Consider the following 21,230-nt stretch of genomic DNA (forward strand, 5'->3'; position numbering starts at 1 on the left):
TTTCTATAGCAAACTCTCATTTGGGTTCCCAGATCTGTTACTTTCAACGATACTCACGTAGAGAACTATGGGTTTTCTTAATCATGGGAGCTCAAAAAAGCCAGGTTTGATTAAAGATAGTCTAAATTTTTTGGACTAGACATGCCTGTGTATTACAGAAATAGACAATATCTATGCCTGTTTAAATTTATCTGCAAATAAACCTTGTGGGTATAATCTAGCTCTTTTCATTTTGATGGTGGTAAAATGTATTTTTTAAGGTTGGGTTTGATAGATTGATAGAATGTAAACTACATGATATCATGTTGGGGGTGGAGGTAAAAAAATTATCTGAGAATGATAGAAGGAGAACAATATAGAACAATGGAATAAGATTTCATTGAAGGGTTTTATTATAGGATTGGAGAAGGGCATGTCTCTGGAGAGTGTGGGATGCTTGCAGACTGGTAATTGAGGTGGGTTGGTGTCCATGTCCATTATGGACAACAACTTTAGCTCAAACAATTTGAGAAAAAATATATTAATGTATCCCAATTTGAGAATCATGACAAGAACACATGGCAGATCCGTAGCCCACAATGTGGCCCATAACAACATATCCATTCATGCCCTTGGAGAAGATGTCCTTGCACAGGTGCTTATGGATGACATGCACCCTACTAATGGCCTTGAGGAATATGATGAATGGACCATTGAATTAAGAAAACTCAACACGAGCCCTCCTTTTGCACATGTGGTATTTGGTAAACTTTATAAAGGTACTGCAATTGCAAGGATGTTGCAGTGAAGATCCTTTGAGAGGCCGAAGGATAATACAAAGAAATCCCAAATCTTGGAGAAATAATTCACACAACAAGTCAAGATGCTAGCCACTATGAGGCATCAAAATGTGGTGAGATTCATAGGGGGTTGTAAGAAACCTATGGTTTGGTGTATTGTTACAGAGTATGCTAAGGAGGGTTCTATAAGGTAGTCTCTGGTAAAGAGATAGAACCGCCTAGTGCCTTTAAACTTAGTAGGAGACAAAACCACCAAAAATCTTTAAAATTAGTAGTGAAATAAACATTGGATGTGGCAAGGGGAATGGAGAATCTACAGAGTCTTGGGTTTATTCAAAGGGATCTGAAGTCTGATAATCTACTCATAGATACAAACAAGTCTATCAAGATTTTGGATTTTAGGGGTTGCTAGAATTGGAGTGTAGATGTAGGGCATGACTCCAGAAGATAAGACATACCGCTAGATGACATTGTAGGCTAAATATTGTCCTACTTTTCTATCCATTTTTTTTCTCCTTTTTATCATGTTGATCTTGTATAGAGTTTATGTTTATGGTGACTTTCTTTCTTTTCTAAAGTACTATGGTTCTTGTGTAATTTCCTTACTCAAACTCTTGACTCTTTACCATTTGATTCTTCAATTCAAATGATTAATCACTATGATATATATGGCTATTTTCTAGGATTGAATGACTGGATTGAGGTAACATTCCCATTCCACTTGTGATTCTCATAAATTTACTTGTTAGGTCTAGGTTTCAATTTTATGGTGTCACATAAATTGGTTGGTTTGTTTGGGTTCATAGACAAGTATATCCCATAGTAGTGAAATTCGAATAATTTTTTTTATTCGGTACGGAAAAAAAATGCAATGAAAAAATAAAGTATGCCTCCAATATGAAATTATTCATAATTTGTTCCATATTCTAAAAGAATTTCAGCCTTGGGAACTCTCAGAAAAATTAACTAGTGTTTTGAAAATTTCAGAATGTAGTTTATATTTATAAGTTTTTTTGTGGTTTTTAAAAATAATTTTGAGGCGCTTGGGTTGCAATGAAAAGTAGGTTGATCGTATCATTAACGCATTGTATGGAAAATTCATCAAATTTCATACTGCTATCAAATTTATGCACAGTTAAGGCCAATACGGCTGAGTCTTCCTACTATGTTATATCCATGCACTTGTCATTTTTATTGAATTTTCAGCTCGATGGTACAAAGTAGTATGCATAATATTTTTTCACATGTTTTGAATGGTTATATTGAGATGATAAAGTGGCATATGATCTCTAGATTCTTGGGCAATTTTTTATGCCACCAAGCTACTGGTTATATTGTGCCATAAAATTGGAAATATGCTATAATCATTTGATATGAGTTTTCCATGTCAAACAGATGGCCATATCAAGGTTCCAAGTTTGCAACTATTAATGATGTCTATTTGAATCTTCTATTACGATACAAATTAAAAGTCAAGATGTTTCATGATAACAAATCAATAATTAAAATTACACAATGGATTGTTTTGTGTAATGTGCATGTTGGGAATTTTAATGCTAAGGTATGGTGAGATGAATGTAACAAACCGATATATACAATGTGTATAAAAATCTTTCATTCATTAGCTAATAATTAAAGTTCCTGAAAAATATTTGGTGTATGTCATAGTAGCTTACTCCTTTAAGCTAAAGAATCAGATGGGAATAAAAAATGTTTTCAATGAATTTCATTGGTTTCATTAATTCATTGTTAAACAATGTTTGCATAAACCACTGAATAATTGGTGAAATCTAGCTGAAATGATTCATTGAACAAAAAATACTCCCTTTTGTCAATTTTTGAAAAAATTAGCAGATGTAGTGAAATAGTCAGATTTTTTGCTTCAGGTTTTCTAGTTCATATTTTATTCTTCAACTATTTTTTTTCCAATTTATATTTTAGATCCTCATTGATTTTTGCCCAGTTTGTGTCTCACAAAACTGTTGTTAAGTGTGTTGGAAATAATACTGAGAGGGGGGGGGTGAATCAGTATTATCAAATTCTTTTCAATATACCTTCCAGATTTATACTTTAATTTATTCTTCAGATATTGATCATTAATTTGTATGTCAGTACCATATAATAATGAACAAGAACAAGGAAAATAGATAGGCACACCAAAGAACACCAAATATATGGTGGAAACCCAATGTGGGTGAAAATCACCTGCTGCAATATGTCTCTATCTTATTTCAATTAGAAACTTCTTTTACAAGGATTTTGTACTGGTGCAGTCCTTTACCAATGCGCAGGCTGCAACCTGCAGAGAGCTACAACTCTCTCTCGTTTTCCAGTCTCTCCTGGAAGGGAGCTACAACCCCCTTTTCTCTTTTACTTCTTTAAGGACCACGTTTCATTAATTTTAAAACTGGATCCAAGAAGATCAAATAATCATCAAGTACATGAAAATCACCCAATCTCCTTATACAATCAACCAATGAATCACCCAACTTCTCAGAATGCTGTAAACAGAAAAGTAATACCAGAAATCTAAACCCAGAACTCTGCAGCAATAGATAGAAGACAACCAACAAATGTTTCAAGATAGGTCCGCAACTTCACCAATTGTGGCCTGCGAATACCCACAGCTCTTCTGTGTCTAAACTGCACAGATCCGCACCTGGTCAGTTTACTGCTCTGCGTACCTCCGCACCACTCGTTCTGCTGCCCTGCGCACCTCTGCTAAGATCCACACCTGCACTGCCTGCCTGACAGTGTACCTCCACGACTTGTTCTTCTATTTCCCTACGTACCTCTGCACTATGCCTCCTCCTGCGCTGTGTACCTCACACTGCGCCTTCTGCTATGCTGCGTACCCCCACACTCATGTCGTGGATCGCCTACGAACCTCTTATTAGGGCCAAATTAACAATCCTCCAATGTGCCACAGACAGTCAGATCCACAGATCTGATCATGCGCCCGAGAGATCACGACTTATCAGTAGATTCGCCTTAAGTTTTCTACTTGATTTAGATCTAGCTTTTAAAACCAATCACCCAAAATTTCAGATCTTAAGATATTCAAATTTCACAAGTGTCTAGCCAAGTGATCTCCTTTCCTTTTTATAGGCAAGCCCTTATTCAAACCATGGGACAAAACCATTGAAAACCAATACAAGGGATCCAAAAAACGGGGTTCAATAATTTAGATCCTATACCACGGGCCAAAACCATAGGATCATGAACGATGGGCTAAATACCAAGGGCCAAACATAAGAAACCCCACGTGAGCGCGCTTCTCTGCATTGGAGTGAGTGAACTGGGGGACCACACCTTCTGAAAGGAGAACCTGCGGGTATGATCGCACTTCCTGGACGACGAACCTGCGGGTCCGCACCTTTTGAATGATGCACCTGCGAACCTCTTATTTTCCATCATTTTGAGAGCTTGAACAGAGTTTTGTCACTTGAGTGAGTTGCCATCAAGTACAACACCTGTACCATAGAGCCAAACCAGAATCATAATTCCAACAATCTCCCCCTTTGGACTTGATGGCAACCTCAAGATCCTCAACGTCATTCTCCCCCTTTGACATCAAGGGCAAAGGGTTATGCTCCCCCTAAGAACATGCTTAAGCCTTTAATTTGTTGATCATGCTTCCCCTGACTATAAACCCGATCTGCAAAAGGAAATAAATTTCTTCAAGAAGAACCATAATCCACCAAACACCATAATTGACCATGAAAGAGATAGAGACATATTGTAGCACTATTCAGATCAGCATCCATGATCTCCTTCTGTACTTCCTCCAAGATCTTCTACCATAATACCAACAATGCATTATATGCTCCCCATGAACCTGTGCCATTCGATCTTCGACCAATCCGCAACCCAACAAATGTACGTGTATACCCCATATGAAACTTGCATACAACCAACAATCTCTGAAACAGATGAGATTCAACAACAAGATGATGCATCAACAACCCCCAGCTTTTGCCTGAGGTATTCAAAGGTCTCCCTGGGCAATGGTTTGGTGAGTATATCAGCAACTTTTTCCTCAGAAGGAACATACTCCAACTTGACCTTTTGTTCAAGCACTTGTTCCCTGAGAAAGTGATACTTGATCGGTATGTGCTTGGTCTTTGAATGCATGACTGGGTTCTTTGAAATGTTGATTGCACTTGTATTATCACATAAGATGGAGATAGGTGGTGCACAAGTGATTTGAAAATCCTGCAAGGTCTGCATCATCCAAAGGAGTTGAGTGCAGCAAGATGCAGCAGCCACATATTCCGCTTCAGCTGTAGATAAAGCAATCAAACTCTGTTTCTTGTTGAACCAAGATACTAATCTGGAACCCATAAAGAATGCACCACCACTTGTGCTCTTCCTATCATCCACGCTTCCGGCCCAATCTGCATCTGTATAAGCATGAAGAGTGATATCTGTATCTCTAGGATACCGTAAGCCATAGTTTTGAGTTCCTTGAAGATACATGAAAATTCTCTTCACTGCCTGAAGATGAGTTTCCTTTGGATTTGCCTAAAATCTTCCAACTATTCCCACTGCATGCATGATGTCTGGTTGGGTACCTGTCAAATAAAGTAGACTTCCAATCATAGATCTGTAGCTTGGTTGATGCACTGCTGCTAATTCATCATTTGCACTGAGGCTACATCCTGTGACCATGGGGGTACATACTGGTTTTGCATCTTCCATGCCATATTTCTTCAAAATCTACTTGAGATACTTGGTTTGAGACAAGAAGATCCTGCGTTCATTTTTTTGAATTTGCAATCCAAGAAAATATGTCAGTTCTCCAAGCAAAGACATTTCGAATTCTTTCTGCATCACCAAGGCAAAGATTTGACTCATAGCTTCTTCATTGCTGCCAAAGATAATATCATCTACATACACAACAAGTATTAGAAATTTGTCATTTTCAATTTTTATATAAAGATTGTTATTTGCTGATCCCTTTGAAAAACCTTGTTGATGAAGATATTTGTCCAAACGGTAGTACCAAGCCCTTGGAGCTTGTTTAAGACCATAAAGAGCCTTTTTTAGTCTGCATACAAGATTTGGATCATTCCCAAGGATGAACCGATCTGGTTGCTCAATGTACACTTCTTCTTCTAAGTCTCCATTCAGAAAGGTTGATTTTACGTCCATTTGAAATACTTTGAACTTCTGGAAGCTTGAGAGAGCAAGGAACATTTGGATGGCCTCAAGTCTAGCAACGGGAGAAAAAGTTTCTTCAAAGTCTATTCCTTCTTGTTGAGCATACCCTTTACAAACAAGTCTGGCCTTGTTTCTAATTACTTCCCCATTTTCATTCAACTTATTTTTGAAGATCCATTTTGTCCCTATGACATTCTTATCTTTTGGTCTAGGAACCAACTCCCAAGTGTTGTTCTTTTCGATCTGCTCAAGTTCTTCATCCATCGCCTTGACCCAGCATTCATCTTTGCATGCCTCTCTTACACTTTGTGGTTTCGTGGAGGAGAGTAATGCCAAATAGCTTGAGGCTTCTGCAATTGTTCTTGTTTGTACACCTGCCTCTTTCTGCCCCAACATTTGAGATTCTGGATGATTCTTCTGAACGTACCTGGATGGAGTCTTCTCTTCTATCATTATTTGTTCCTCTGGTGCCTCTTGAGGTTCTTTTTCATCATTAATCTGATTTGGAGAGTAGTCTTCATCCTCTTCGATATTTTCATAATTTACTTGCCTAGGAATGTATCCTTTTTCATCAACCACTACATCAATGCTGTCAACAATTCTTCCAAGTCTTTTATTGTAACACTTATATGCTTTGATGTGGGGAGAATAAACAAGGAGAATGCCTTCATCTGCTCTAGGTTCAAGTTTTCCAAACTGTTCATCATTATTCTTAATATAGCATTTGCTTCCAAAAATTTTGAAATGCTTCACCATACTAGAGCTCATGAGGAGTTTGAGTGTTGTTCACTTAGACATTTGTTTTGTTGAGAATAACAACCAAAGAAAATGCAGCTTCACCCCAGAAGGTTGCGGGAGTCCCAAACCCATCAAGCATAGCACGAGCCATTTGTTGGACCGTTCTGTTCATCCTTTCCACCACTCCATTTTGCTGAGGAGTCCTAGTTGTAGAGAATTCCCTTCTTATTCCATGTTCTTCACAGAAATCGAAAATTCATTTGAGGTAAAATCCCCACCTCTGTCGGACCTGAGGCACTTAATTTTGTGATCTGATTCATTTTCAGCCAAGCTTTGAAAGATTTGAATTTTTCGAATGCTTCGTCCTTGTGTTTCATAAGTCCAAACCAAACCATCCTGGAGAAGTCATCAATGAATAATATAAAGTATTCTTCTCCTTGAGGTGACCTTGTCCTAAATGGACCACATACATCTGTATGGACTAGTTCAAGAGGCATGCTGGCTGATCCTTCCTTCTCAGGGAAGTTAGTTCTGGTTTTCTTACCAAACTGACATGATTTGCATATGGTGTTGTCTGGAATTTTGATATCTGGAAGACCATGAACTGCCTGGTATTTGCATGCTTTCCTTATTTGTGAAAGTCTTAGATGCCCCAACCTCCGGTGCCATAACCAATGTTCATCATCCTTGCTCAAATAGCATTGTTGTTTTCCTTCTTCAAATATGTATAGATTATTTGGAGTTCTTCTGCCTTTGATCACTGTTTTTCCTGTATCAAGATCACGAACACTACATCCATTTGATCGAAATACTACCTCTGTTCCTTGATCACACATCTGACTGACACTTAGTATATTATGCTTCAAGCCATCAACATACAAAACATTTCCAGCTTTGACCTTTTCTTTCAACTGAGCAGTGCCTTTTCCTTTTATGGCTGCAGGGGTATCATTTCCAAAAGAAACTTTCTTTCCCTTTTCTAAAGCAATATATGATTCAAGTTTTTCTTTATCACCTGTCATATGCTTCGAACATCCGCTGTCGATGTACCATAGATTTTCTTGTCCTTCTGCATAAAAAGCTATCCCACATCTTTCTGTTTGTGGTTCCTTTATTCTCCATGTTCTGGTGCTTGAGGCTTGTTCCTTTGTCTGCTGAAACCTACTCCTGCATTCAGAATCTTCATGACCGAAGTTATTACAAATAGAACATTCAATTTCATTTTCAAGGGCCGAAAAGTTGTTATAGGTCCTTTTCGTAATCCCAGTCATACTTCTTTGTTTTTGAGCTTCTCTAGTCATGATTGTCTTATAAGCAACACATTGAGCTGCTTTGTGACCAAAGTTATGGCAAGAGAAACATTGGCCATTGAAGAAACTTCTGCGATTATCAAATCTACCAGCCAAATGATTGTAATTTCTATTGTCATCCATTCTTGAAGCAAATTGAGAAGATTTTACCTGTGGCTGGTTGTAGCTTTTGTTCACCCTTAAGATGGATTGCCCCTAGTTTACCTGGTAGTCTTTGCTTGTTCTTGATGTAATTCGTGCCTGCCTTACCTGGTGATCTCCATTGGGCTTTTGCTCATTCCTCCTTGCTGCATCAAGATAACTATTTGAGGTGGATGCTTGAGATGTTTCTCCATTATAACCCAGACCTATCTTGATTAGTGGAGAATGCTGTACATTGATAATCTCATCCAGAGTTTCAGATCCTTTAACAAATTTAAGATTAAGAGCCTTTGTTTTCTCAATTTCTTTTCTAAGGCCAACAATTTCACATTCTAACTTCTCAAGAGATTTTTCTTTTTCATCAAGTTGGAATTGTAGAGTATCAATAATCATATCTTTTTCTTCTAAACATATTTTGAGTCGAGAAATCTCTTCATAAAAACCATCTACATCTATAGCGTTCATATAATCATCATCTTCAAAGGCCATTAAAAGTTTATAATCACTACCTCGTTCATCTTCGTCACTATTTGATAGGCCATCACTGTCTTCATGAGTGTAGTAACTTTTCTTAGTTGCATTCTGTTTCTTGTTCCATCTAACAGGTTCCTTCCCTTTGTCAATCTTATGCTTGTGAGGACATTTGGCAGCATAGTGACCGACTCTTCCACAAGCAAAGCATTTGAAATGTAACTTACCTCGGAACCGTCCAGTACCCCATTGAAGATTTCTGACAAAATTTGATTCTTCTTCTTCTTCTGACATGTGTCCTAATTCATACTACTCTCCTTTGCCTGAAGCCTTGAAGGCAGCTTCTCTCCTATCTGATGGACCTCCTTTCCTCATTTCATAAGCAGTTAGAATTCCGTGCAACTGTGACATTTTAAGGCTTTGTAGATTCTCTTTTTCTTCTATTGCAGAAAATTTAGATTCAAACCTAGGGGACAAAGATCTTAGAACTTTTTCAACCACAACAGCCTCTTTTATTTCTTCACCCAAATTTTTCATACAATTAACAATCTCATCTACACGAAGAAAATAGTTAGCCACACTTTCATAATTATACATCCTGAGATTTTCATACTGAATCCTGAGGGTTTGAAGTTTTGCTCTTTTTACCTGATCATCTCCTTCATAGCTCAAAACAATCTTGTCCCATATCTCTTTTGCAGATTTAAACTACATTACCTCGACAAATTCTGATTGAGATAGGCATCCTAATAGAGTATTGACCGCCTTTGCATTTATTTCATATTTCTTCTTCTCAGTCGGATCTGTAGGAGTTGCTGATGGAAAAGTATACCCTGTATCTATGATATCCCAGACTTCTGTACCAAGAGATTGAAGATAGGCAGTAACTCTTACCTTCCAATAAACGAAGTTTGTCCCATCAAAAATCGGTGGCTTGATTGATGCTTCCCTCTTGTAGTTGCTCATGATGAAAGATCTTTGTTCAAGCGATCAAGATTCTTCTGAAGAACATGCTCTGATACCAATTGTTGGAAATAATACTGAGAGGGGGGGGGGGTGAATCAGTATTATCAAATTCTTTTCAATATACCTTCCAGATTTATACTTTAATTTATTCTTCAGATATTGATCATTAATTTGTATGTCAGTACCATATAATAATGAACAAGAACAAGAAGATAGGCACACCAAAGAACACCAGATATAAGGTGGAAACCCAATGTGGGTGAAAACCACCTGCTGCAATATGTCTCTATCTTCTTTCAATTAGAAACTTCTTTTACAAGGATTTTGTACTGGTGCAGTCCTTTACCAGTACGCAGGCTGCAACCTGTAGAGAGCTACAACTCTCTCTCGTTTTCCAGTCTCTCCTGGAAGGGAGCTACAACCCCCTTTGCTCTTTTACTTCTTTAAGGACCACGTTTCATTAATTTTCAAACTGGATCTAAGAAGATCAAATAATCATCAAGTACATGCAAATCACCCAATCTCCTTATACAATCAACCAATGAATCACCCAACTTCTCAGAATGCTGTAAACAGAAAAGTAATACCAGAAATCTAAACCCAGAACTCTGCAGCAATAGATAAAAGATAGCCAACAAATGTTTCAAGATAGGTCCGCAACTTCACCAATAGTGGCCTGCGAATACCCGCGGCACTTCTGTGTCTAAACTACGTAGATCCACACCTGGTCGGTCTACTGCTCTTCGTATCTCCGCACCACTCGTTCTACTGCCTTGCGTACCTCTGCTAAGATCCGCACTTGCACTGCCCGCCTGACAGCGTACCTCCGCGACTTGTTCTTCTGTTTCCCTGCGTACCTCCGCACTGTGCCTTCTCCTGCGCTGCGTACATCGCACTGCACCTTCTGTTGCGTTGCGTACCCCCGCACTGCGCCTTCTCCTGCACTGCGTACCCCCGCACTCACGGCGTGGATCACCTACGAACCTCTTATTAGGGCCAAATTAACAGTCCTCCAATGTGCCACAGACAGTCAGATCCACAGATTTGATCATGCACGGGAGAGATCACGACTTATCAATAGATTCGCCTGAAGTTTTCTCCTTGATTTAGATCTAGCTTTTAAAACCAATCACCCAAAATTTCAGATCTTAAGATATTCAAATTTCACAAGTGTCTAGCCAAGTGATCTCCTTTCCTTTTTATAGGCAAGCCCTTATTCAAACCATGGGACAAAACCATCGAAAACCAATACAAGGGATCCAAAAAATGGGGTTCAATAATTTAGATCCGATACCACAGGCCAAAACCATAGGATCATGAACGACGGGCTAAATACCAAGGGCCAAACATAAGAAACCCCACGTGAGCGTGCTTCTCTGCATTGGAGTGAGTGAACTGGGGGACCGCACCTTCTGAAAGGAGAACCTGCGGGTATGACCGCACTTCCTGGACGACGAACCTGTGGGTCCACACCTTTTGAATGATGCACCTGTGAACCTCTTATTTTCCATCATTTTGAGAGTCTGAACAAAGTTTTGTCACTTGAGTGAGTTTCCATCAAGTACAACACCTATACCATAGAGCCAAACTAGAATCATAATTCCAACAAAGTGTAGTTAATGTCAAACTCTCTTGAATGAACTTTATCTGAATTTTAAGATGCCAGTGGATTTTATGGAAACTATTTTTGTATTGATTTCTATGGAATTGTTGAAGTTTTAGACTCTTTCATAGACAACTTTTACAAATTGAAAACATATTCATGGTACTTAAGTTAATATCTACCATCCTACCATATTCTTGAAATTGCATGGAAATTGGTATTTTCCAAGACATAGGAGAAAGGAAGATGGGATCAAAAGTGGAGTTATAAAAAACCTTTAAACTCTGAAAACATGCAGTGGAACTCGCCATTTCCATTGAGGATAACATGACATCACTAAAGCACCTAGAAATGTCTTGGGACATCCTTTGGAGACATTGGGGCATCTCGCGGATGGAAAAATCTCTATCTCCTACATCCCAGTGACTCCTTGAGACATCTTTAGATGTTTCCCCTCCCTAGGGCGGGGGGATGAAGGAAATGCTAAGGACATGTCCTTATGGGCTATTGATTAATTAAACTACACATTGTGGCTATGATACTTCTAATAATGCATAAATTAAAACACTTGAATGCCTTAAGTTAAATTCTTGTAGATATATGTCTTTCACAAAAAATATATTCTGGAAAGTATTTTACTGCAGATATGAGAAGTATAGATTATGTTTTCCATAAATATTCAATAACTATTAGACATATGAACTCACACTAAACTAATAAGGATGATTTTAAAATAAGGATGATGGCCTTTGCAAGCATTTCAATCATTAATCTCAAAAAGGGTCCAGATTATTTTCCAAAGAAAGGTTTAAATTCTTTTCTAATCATAAATCCCTAAAAGGTCCAAATATTTTACTGATGGGTGTATTAGAAATTTATTTTCTAAATTGGGGCATGGGTGGGTGTATTAGCATTTTCTTTTTGAATTGTTTCATGGGAGGGCTTCCTAGCTATTATCAAGAAGTTTCAAAAAATAATGATAGAACATGAAGGGTGGTGACCACACATGTTAGCCCCCCCACTTTATAAGCAAGGGAAATTTTGGCATAGTTGTTTTGAATTCAATTTTAAATATTATCTCCATGTTTAAAAATGTGAGATCAGGCTAAGATTTGCATAACTGACTCTAATTTAAAAGTTGAAATTTCTCCCATCAGACATATGCCTATCAATATGAGATGTGAGATGTACACACACTCCCTCAACATTTTGGATCATTTTCTTGTCTCCAGAAAGAACACTTTCCCAAATGGTAAGGGGCAACAATGGGAATATGAGTTGTTGGGCTCTAGGACCTTGAAAAAGATCAATCTATTTCCTTGAAAAGATCTAGGGTTGACATCACCGTGTGGTTGAGAAAAGACATACAGTTGGTTGCGACACACTTGGGGCAAGGTTTGTCAACACTTTGTGCTCATGCCTATGTTATGAGCAACGGGCGCACCTCATGTCGCTTACAGTGGAGAGTTTGGTAGACCTTATGTGCATGCATATACAATTAGTTGGCTCTGTTTGTAGTGATATGATCTTCTAAAATCTTCTATTAGTTCGGTGTACCTTTTGACATTTAGGGGAAATTTCTATTGTGTAACTCATTCGATTCAATCTTGGATAAAAAAATAGAAGGCACAAGTCCTGAGGATGTGGTCCAATGATTTGGTGGGTAAGTTTGGTCCAATCCCAAGAAGGACTATGTACGCATGAGAGTTTCTCTAGGCACAATTTATTTAGCTGAAAAAAACAATAGAAGGTGCGGCCTACAAGTCATGAGATGGTACATTTGCCTCAGATAATTCTCTAACAACTCAGATGGAAAATATTGATGATGGATCAGGCATCAATACCATTAACCTTCTTATAGCCTATCCTTCCAAAAATATTTTATTGTCTATAGCTAGAAAATAAAGGGAGAATGTGACCTTCCAAGTCCCTGTGTAGAAGCAAAATGTGTGACAAGGCTCTATGGAGCTTTACTACCAAAGAACTAATAATGGATTCCTATTAATATGCATAGGCACATTAGCTCAAAGGGAATTTAATAATTTGTTGGATGAAAGGAGGGCATTCCATCCCATGCACAATGTGATATTTTAAGAGGGAATCCACAGGAATTCAAGATAAAGTCATCTCCTTCAAGTCCTCAGGAAACTCATTCCACCAAGTACCATGAGAAAATTCTAAGAACTCCTCCTCCTGGTCTGACATATCCACACTCATTTCCATTTCAATAATTTGAGATCAGGTTTGTGTTGGGCCACCAAATTAACATACATTTTCACTCCATTTTCATCTTTATCCTCATTTTGTCACCTCATTTTATCACATTATCATTACATAGCCCTATATTTCCATTACCATATGGGTTCATATTTTCATTTTCCACAGTTATTTATTTTATGTATTTAAAGTGAATTTATGATTAAAAGTTAGAAAAACAACATGTATTTTCTTATACCTAAAGGTGGAATGAGTTTGGTGACATGTGTAGGTGATTTGGAAGGTTCCAAGACACTCTTATGTGGCCTCCAAGACTCAAATTCGAGTTCTCTTGAAGATTTGAAGGAGATTTGGGATAGGTCAAGCATATCTCATGGAGAAAAATCATGGATAAAGGAATATGTGTCTCATATTGGTTGTAACCATATGAAGGATTTGTGGATCGAGGAGGTATTAGTGGATCTCCATTAATGAGTTAGTTGCTTATGTTTTTGTATAAATAGGAGTACCTCCTCCATTCAAAAGGGAAGGACACTTGGAGAATGTATCCTAATTTATGATGGAATAGAATAAAGTTTTCTTTATATAGTTTTAGATAAAAATTGTCTTAAGGTAGTATATGAATTTATGGAAAAGTTTGTCACTTTGGTCTTAAGAAAATTGAGCTCATTCTAAAAGGATCAAAGAAACATTTTATTTCATTATAGATTTTATTTTCATTTAATTACTTATATGTTTGAATATTTTTCATTATTAATGAATGAATTTTAGCTGAGTTCTAATTAGCATATGAGGGGACAACCAAGAGTCTAAGTTAGGCTCTCCTTCTATTTGGTTTAAACAATAATTAAAGTTCATTTCCTTTTCTTTATTTCAAGTTATTTTTGAGTTTATGATTTGATGCAATGGTAATGTTGTTGGAATAGAACTGTGAGGAAGGACAACCAGGACCTCCTAAATTAGGAGCCTCTTTTCTTGCTTTCTATACATCACATATTGTTGCTCTTTAGTTTCTCTTCTTGAGGAAAATACTGTGGGGAAGGAAAAACGGGACCTCTCGAATTAGGAGCCTCTTCCTTCACTTAATGCATCTTGAATCAGAGACTTTTTAATATGCTTAGCTTAGAGTTAGTTGCCTACTCCTGCATATATTTTGTTGGCATCATCACAAGATTACGAGTATCCTTGGTTGATAATTTAATGAAAAGTAATTTAAGAAATTAAATTTCCCAATAGTTTGTTTGTCAATTTAGTACAAGATTGAGATCAAATTTATGATATGTCATGGTCCATAGCTTTCCCACTACTTAGCCAACGATTTTTATTTCACTAATTAATTAATATATAATAATAATAATAATAATAATAATAATAATAATAATAAATAATTAATATTATAAAAGTTATATTTTGTTTTTTATATATTTTGAAAATTTTTTGGTTTAACTTGTCCAAAATTTTGGAAAGATTTTTCGGAAGCACAATTTTGAGTTGTAAACTTTCTACAATTAAATCTTTTAAAGGTGGCGAATCTATATATGCAATGAAAAACTCATTTTAAATAACAATGATAAAAAATTAACAAACAAAAACAATTCTCTCCCACCCAAACTCCAAAACATATAATAATTAAATTACACTTTCTATGGTAGTGGTCCATACCTTTCCCACCACTTAACCAATGACTTATATGTATATATATAATAATGTTTTACCAAAGTTTTTAACGTGCAGAGTAGGAAAATGTACATGAGGATGTACAAAATCATTTTCAAATTTTATGGAAAGCCATAAAATTTAGTTAGGATAGGAAGGTCTTTATATTTAAAAATGTAAAAAATAATTAAATTTAAAAAAGAACAAATTATTCTATATAAATTAGTTTACATCTATGTTAAATTCATATTACTTAGAGAGATCAAATTTCTTTTCATTCTAAAGAAAGTTTGCATTTTAAAAGATTTGATCCCTCTTGGGACTTGGTAGATTAGGTGTTGGAGACTTGACTAAACTGAGATGGGGGATGAACTGGTTTATTGCATTCATGGACATTAAATTCTGTTTACTTTTCTTTACAAAACATATTTGGATTATTCAATGAACAATATAACATCATATAGATAGTAGATTTAATCAACATAAAAAAAATCCATGGCAACATAAAATCAACACATGTTGACCCATATATAAGTGGAAACGCATGTACAAATTTGATAGAAATTGCAACTGCTTAAGATTTCAACCTAAAAATAAGAGACAAAATTCTACTCACTGATCTGCGGAATGAAAATCACAATTTAGAACAAAATGCATAGACATGAAATAAGTAAAACCACAAATACATAGTGATTGCTAGGGTAATACAAATAGGAAAACCCCCCCAAGCCTCTTTGCATTAATCAATTGAGTAGAGAAACTATTACAATTGCTAGCTCCAGCTCTGAGGTCAAGCTACAAAATAATAACTATTCTCTCTACTCAATAAGAAACTTTGGCCAACACATAGCCAATTATTTTTCCACCAAGCCTCTTATTTAGTTGCACAAATCCTGAGGAAATTAGCCCCTAAAATATAGGAATTTCCTCCAAATTGTTTGTGTAATTCCCAAGGATTTATCACTGACTGCATGTAACACTTGTACACTTAAAACTAGTTTACAACTAATGTTACACTACCTTGTCATCTCAACTTCAGTTGAGGAATTCAAATTCCTTGCATGCACTATTTATTTTTGAATAATTGATCAGTTAATTGACAAATCTCTGAGTTGGACTGTTGTCCCACTGCACCACTGACCTTCAATTGACTCTATCAATAATTAATGGTCATTTAAATGAATACAACTAAAAATAATTGAACTTGATTACTAAAATTTAGCAATCACATAAGCATAATTGAACTCCAATCCCTCTAAATCAAGCTTACTGAGCTAACTAAGTGACAAAAGCAATGTCACACTAGCTAACTACCTCCAAGTTGTCCCGCTGATGTGGAAATTCGATTTAGTCAATTTGACAAAGGCTAAAGTCAAATTGAGCCTTTCTTGCTACATTCCCTCTTAGCAAGAAAGGGATTTTTCACCACCCCTATCCTGCACTTGGGGAATTTGAATTTTACCTCTTGACAATCCCTTTGTCAAGATGTTAGCTTCTTTCTCCTCAGTTGGAATGTACTATAGAAACATAACTCTCCTCTACACATAGTCCCACAAATGCTGATATCGAATATTAATGTGCTTGGACCTGTCATGAAATACCCGATTCTCAAAGAGCTTAATGAAAATATGATTATCACAATATATCAATGTCATATCCATTTCCTGACTGAATAGTTCCATAAGTATTTTCCTCATCTAGATTGCTTCATGTGTTGCTTGGCTTGTATCCATGTATTCAAACTTCATTGAGTTGAGTGCCACAAACCTATTCTTCTTGTTGTACCAAGAAATAGCCGCGGACCCAACACTGAAGATATCACCTGATGTACTTTTCCTGTCAGATGGACTCCCTTCCCAATATGCATCAGTGAAGTGTTATATATTCACTCCTTCTTTTTGTTTGTACCATAATCCATACTGGGTAGTTCCTCTGAGGTATTGTAACACATGATTTGCTACCTTCCAATATAATTTGGTAGGCCTCACCATAGGTTGGCTAAGCTGGTTGAATGCATAACACATGTTGGGTCATGTATTCACAAAATACATAAGTGAACCCACAAGATGCCTGTAAATGGTAGCTTCAACTTCCTCACCTGAAGAAGCATACTCCTTCCTCTAGTTTGTAGCTAGAGGTGTGTCCATGGGCTTACAATTCTCCATGTGAAATATCTAAAGTATCTCAATAGCATACTTGCCTTGAGACAAAAACAATTAACTATCACGCTGCCATACTTCTAGTACAAGGAAGTAATTCATGAGGCACATGTCTTTCATCTCAAATTCCCTTGAAAGATCTTCTGTGAAAGAGCAGATCAACTGTTCATCACCTATAAATATTAAATAATTGACATATAAAACACAAATAAGCAACTTACCATCTACCACAATGTGACAAAGGTTCACATCTACTTCACTTTTGGTGAAGCCCAATCCTTTGAGATAACTGTTAATTCGAGTGTACCATGCTGGGGGCACCTGTTTGAGACCATACATTTCCCTCATGGGTCTGAACACATGTGATTCCTGATCACATGTCTCAAATCCTTTTGGATACTCTATGTAAATTTCCTCCTCAACAACATCATTGATAAAGGTAGTATTCACATCCATCTGGTGGATTTTACACCCCATATGTACAACTAATGCTAGAATGGATCTGATTGAGGAATATATTGCAACCAATGAAAATTTTTCCTCATAGTCCACTCCCTTTATCCAAGAGAATCCTTTGGCCACAAATCTGACCTTGTACTTCTCGATGCTTCACTTTGTAGATCCATCTTGAACCAACCACTCAGTTCCCTTCTGGTCTCAACACCACCTCCCATGCACTTTTATTCATGATGGTTTCATATTCTTCCACCATGGCATCAATCCAAATAGGTTGAGAAATTGCTTCCTCAAATGAGGAAGGATATGTATCAATGAGCTCTGTCATGAGATCCATGTACCCAATCTACCTACTAGGAAACCTCCTCTACTTACTATGATATAAGGGCTCCCACATTCTCCCTAGCATCCTGCAACAATCTATTATCTTCTTTGGTTTTCTTTCTCCCCTTTGGAAGATTATGGTTAAGTGGGTAGCTCCTCTCTGCCTCCTATCTTCTCCTCTGCATGTGGCTGCTCCACAACCTCCTGAATCTCATCTCGAGGCTCCTCCTTTGGACCTAGAGGCTCCTTCTCTAATGGGATACTTAGATCTCATTCCAGAGAGCATCTCATAGCCTTCTCCTCATCAAACTTGAAACCTATCCTCACAACTATCTTCCTCAGTGAAGGAAAATAGAACTAGTAATTGTGTGGAGTTTCAATGTATCCTACAAAAACTCATAACTATGATGTAGACTCAATTTTCTTCCTCGAATCCTTGGAGACATTACAATAAACTAAAGCTCCAAAAACTTTGAAATGAGACACATCAAGCTTTATCCCAGAGAAAGATTCTTATGGTGTGATCATACCAAGTATTCCATGAGGACTCTGGTTCTCCAAGTATATTTCTGTGTTGCATGCTTGTACCCATAGATGTAATGGCAACCCCTAGTCATGCAATATTGCCCTTGTTTCTCCCACTATGCTCCTTTTCTTCTTCTCAGCTACCCCATTTTACTGTGGGTTATGGGGTGCTGTCACACTCTCTTCGAATACCTTTTATCACACAAAAATACTTAAGGCATGCGAAAAAAATTCACCTCCGTTGTTGCTCTTGAGAGCCTTCACCTTCTTCCCAGTATCATCAAAACCAATGCCTTCAATTCAAAAAAACTGGAGAAAGCTTCATCCTTCTTCCGCATGAAGAAGATCCAACATTTTCTAGAGAAATCATCAATAAAAGTAACATAGTACTTATGTTTTGTTATGGAGGCTGTGGAAAAGGGTCCAAAAACATCAGAGTGGACTCACTCTAATATTACATCTACTCTCCTATTTCGAATATTGAAAGTGGATTTGACATATTTCCCCAATGTGCAGCCCTTGCAGACATCTTGCTGGTCAAGGGAGCCTTTAGGGACACTGGTGGTAATTTGTTGCATAAGTTTTAAGGCACCATGGTGTAGATGACCTAATCTCTTGTGCCAGAGTTCTACAACATCTCAAATCTACACATTTTCCGCCTTGCTGGTTAATGCAATAAAATATCCCACCTCAAGTTTGTATAGGTTCTTGATTCGAACTCCAATCTACTTCACTTGCCTAGTAGCTATGTGTCTCAGAAAGGCTTTCCCTTTACTGAAATAACATCATATCCATGATCCTCCAATACTGCTACAAAGATCAGGTTCTTCTTCAACCCAGGTACAAACATAACATCTTTGAGGTGAAGAGGAGAGGCTTTCTCCCTCTCAAAGGTGACAGTACCAATTCCTATAGCACTATACCTCGCATCATGCCCTAATTCGATATGCATATGGAGATCCTTATCCTCCAAGCTACCAAAAAACTCCTTGCACCCTATCATATGGAATGAAGTACCAAAATTAAGGTACCACACACTCCCCATAACTGTGCTAGACATGCATGATATTAGGGTGAAGTATAATTCAAATTGTGAAGCCAATGCTTCACCTACTGATCCTCCTAAAGGTTTATTGGATGACTTATTATGCAAACATTTTGTTGCATAGTGCCCAAATTTGTGGCAATGGAAGCATTTTATCTTGCTCAAGTATTTCTTCTTGCCATTATTTTGGCTAGATTCAAGTTTGGTTTGGGTCTTATTTCCTTTTCCCTTCTTCCCCTTTCGAACCCATGAAAAATTATCTTTATCCTCAGCTTTGGATGATGTTCCATCTATGTTATTTCTCCTGAACTCTTATTAAACCAAACCAGACTACAAGCTTTCCAATTTCGGTAATTTTTCCCTTCCATTCATAGAGTCCTAGTAGTTGTGCCAGGATTTTGGAGGGCCTAGAAGAGCTAGGATCACTAGCTCATTTTCTATTACATTCACCCCAACACCTCAAGGTTCATCTTGAACTTGTGTAAAACTAGAGAGATACTGCAGAATAGTGTCATTTTTCTCCATCCTAATGTTTCAAAGTTTGTCTTTTAGGGCCAATTTTCTATTGTCGCTACTATTTTTGAATAGCTTAGTAAGTGTCTTCCCAATAGAAAAATGTGTCTCTTTTCCATGGAGATTTCAGACGACATGATCTCTCACACCTTCTAGAATAATTATTCTCACCTTGGAAAAATCCTTCTTCCATTGTTTTACCTATTGTGCATCCAACTATGGAGGTTTTGTAATATCAATTTTCACATATTCTAATGCACCATTATCATCAAGCATTGCTTCCATTCGATTCTTCTAGGCTATGAAATTTGAGCTACCCTCTAGGGAATAATCCAATCTTATACCATTGAAAGGAATTCTCTCGATCCTAAAGAACAAATACTGCACTGAAGCCACTACTTCGAAATTCTTGAGAGACAGATTATAAATACTAGTTCTAATGTGATTTCAAGGCTCTAATACCATGTAGAAATTTTATAAAAATTACAACTTCTCAAGATTTCAACCTGAAAACAAAAGACACAATTCTATTCTACTAATTTGTAGAATGAAAATCAAAATTTAGAGCATCATGCATAGACATTCAATAAGAAAAATCACAAATACACAATCATTTATAGGGGAACCCAACTGGGAAAAACCCCTTAAGCCTCTTTGCGTCAATCAATTGAATACAGAAACTATTACAATTCCTAGCTCTAGTTTTGAGCTCAACCTGCAAAAATACAAATTTTCTCTTTGATCAATAAGAAACTCTGGCCAACACTTAGCCAATTATTTTCCTACTAAGCCTCCTATTTCCTTCTGGAAATCCTGAGGAAATTAGCCCTAAAAATATAGGAATTTCCTCAAAATGGATTACACAATTCCAAATCCTAAGGAAATTAGCCCCAAAAAGATAGGAATTTCCTCCAAATTGATTACACAATTCCCAAGGATTGGTTGTTGACTGCATGCAACAACTATACACTCAAACTAGTTCACAACTGATGTTACACTACCTTTTCATCTCCACTTCACTGAGGAATTCGAATTCTTTGCATGCACTAGCTATTTTGGGCTGATTGATCAATTAAGTAATGGATCTCTAAGTTAAAATCTTGTCCCACTGCACCACTAACCTTCAATTGACTCTATCAATAATTAGAGGTCTGTTAATTGAAT

The 21,230-nt window shown here is 37.1% G+C and overlaps 1 pseudogene; it reads left to right on the forward strand.

Annotated features, from left to right (window-relative positions):
- Nucleotides 1-336: 336 nt before the first annotated feature.
- On the forward strand, nucleotides 337-1,243 carry LOC149177660 (serine/threonine-protein kinase STY13-like; annotated as a pseudogene).
- Nucleotides 1,244-21,230: the final 19,987 nt, after the last annotated feature.

This window comes from Pinus tabuliformis, chromosome 4_1 (assembly GCF_031772625.1).
Source record: "Pinus tabuliformis cultivar Carrire ecotype Pingquan chromosome 4_1, CPIR1, whole genome shotgun sequence".
Lineage (NCBI taxonomy): Eukaryota > Viridiplantae > Streptophyta > Pinopsida > Pinales > Pinaceae > Pinus > Pinus tabuliformis.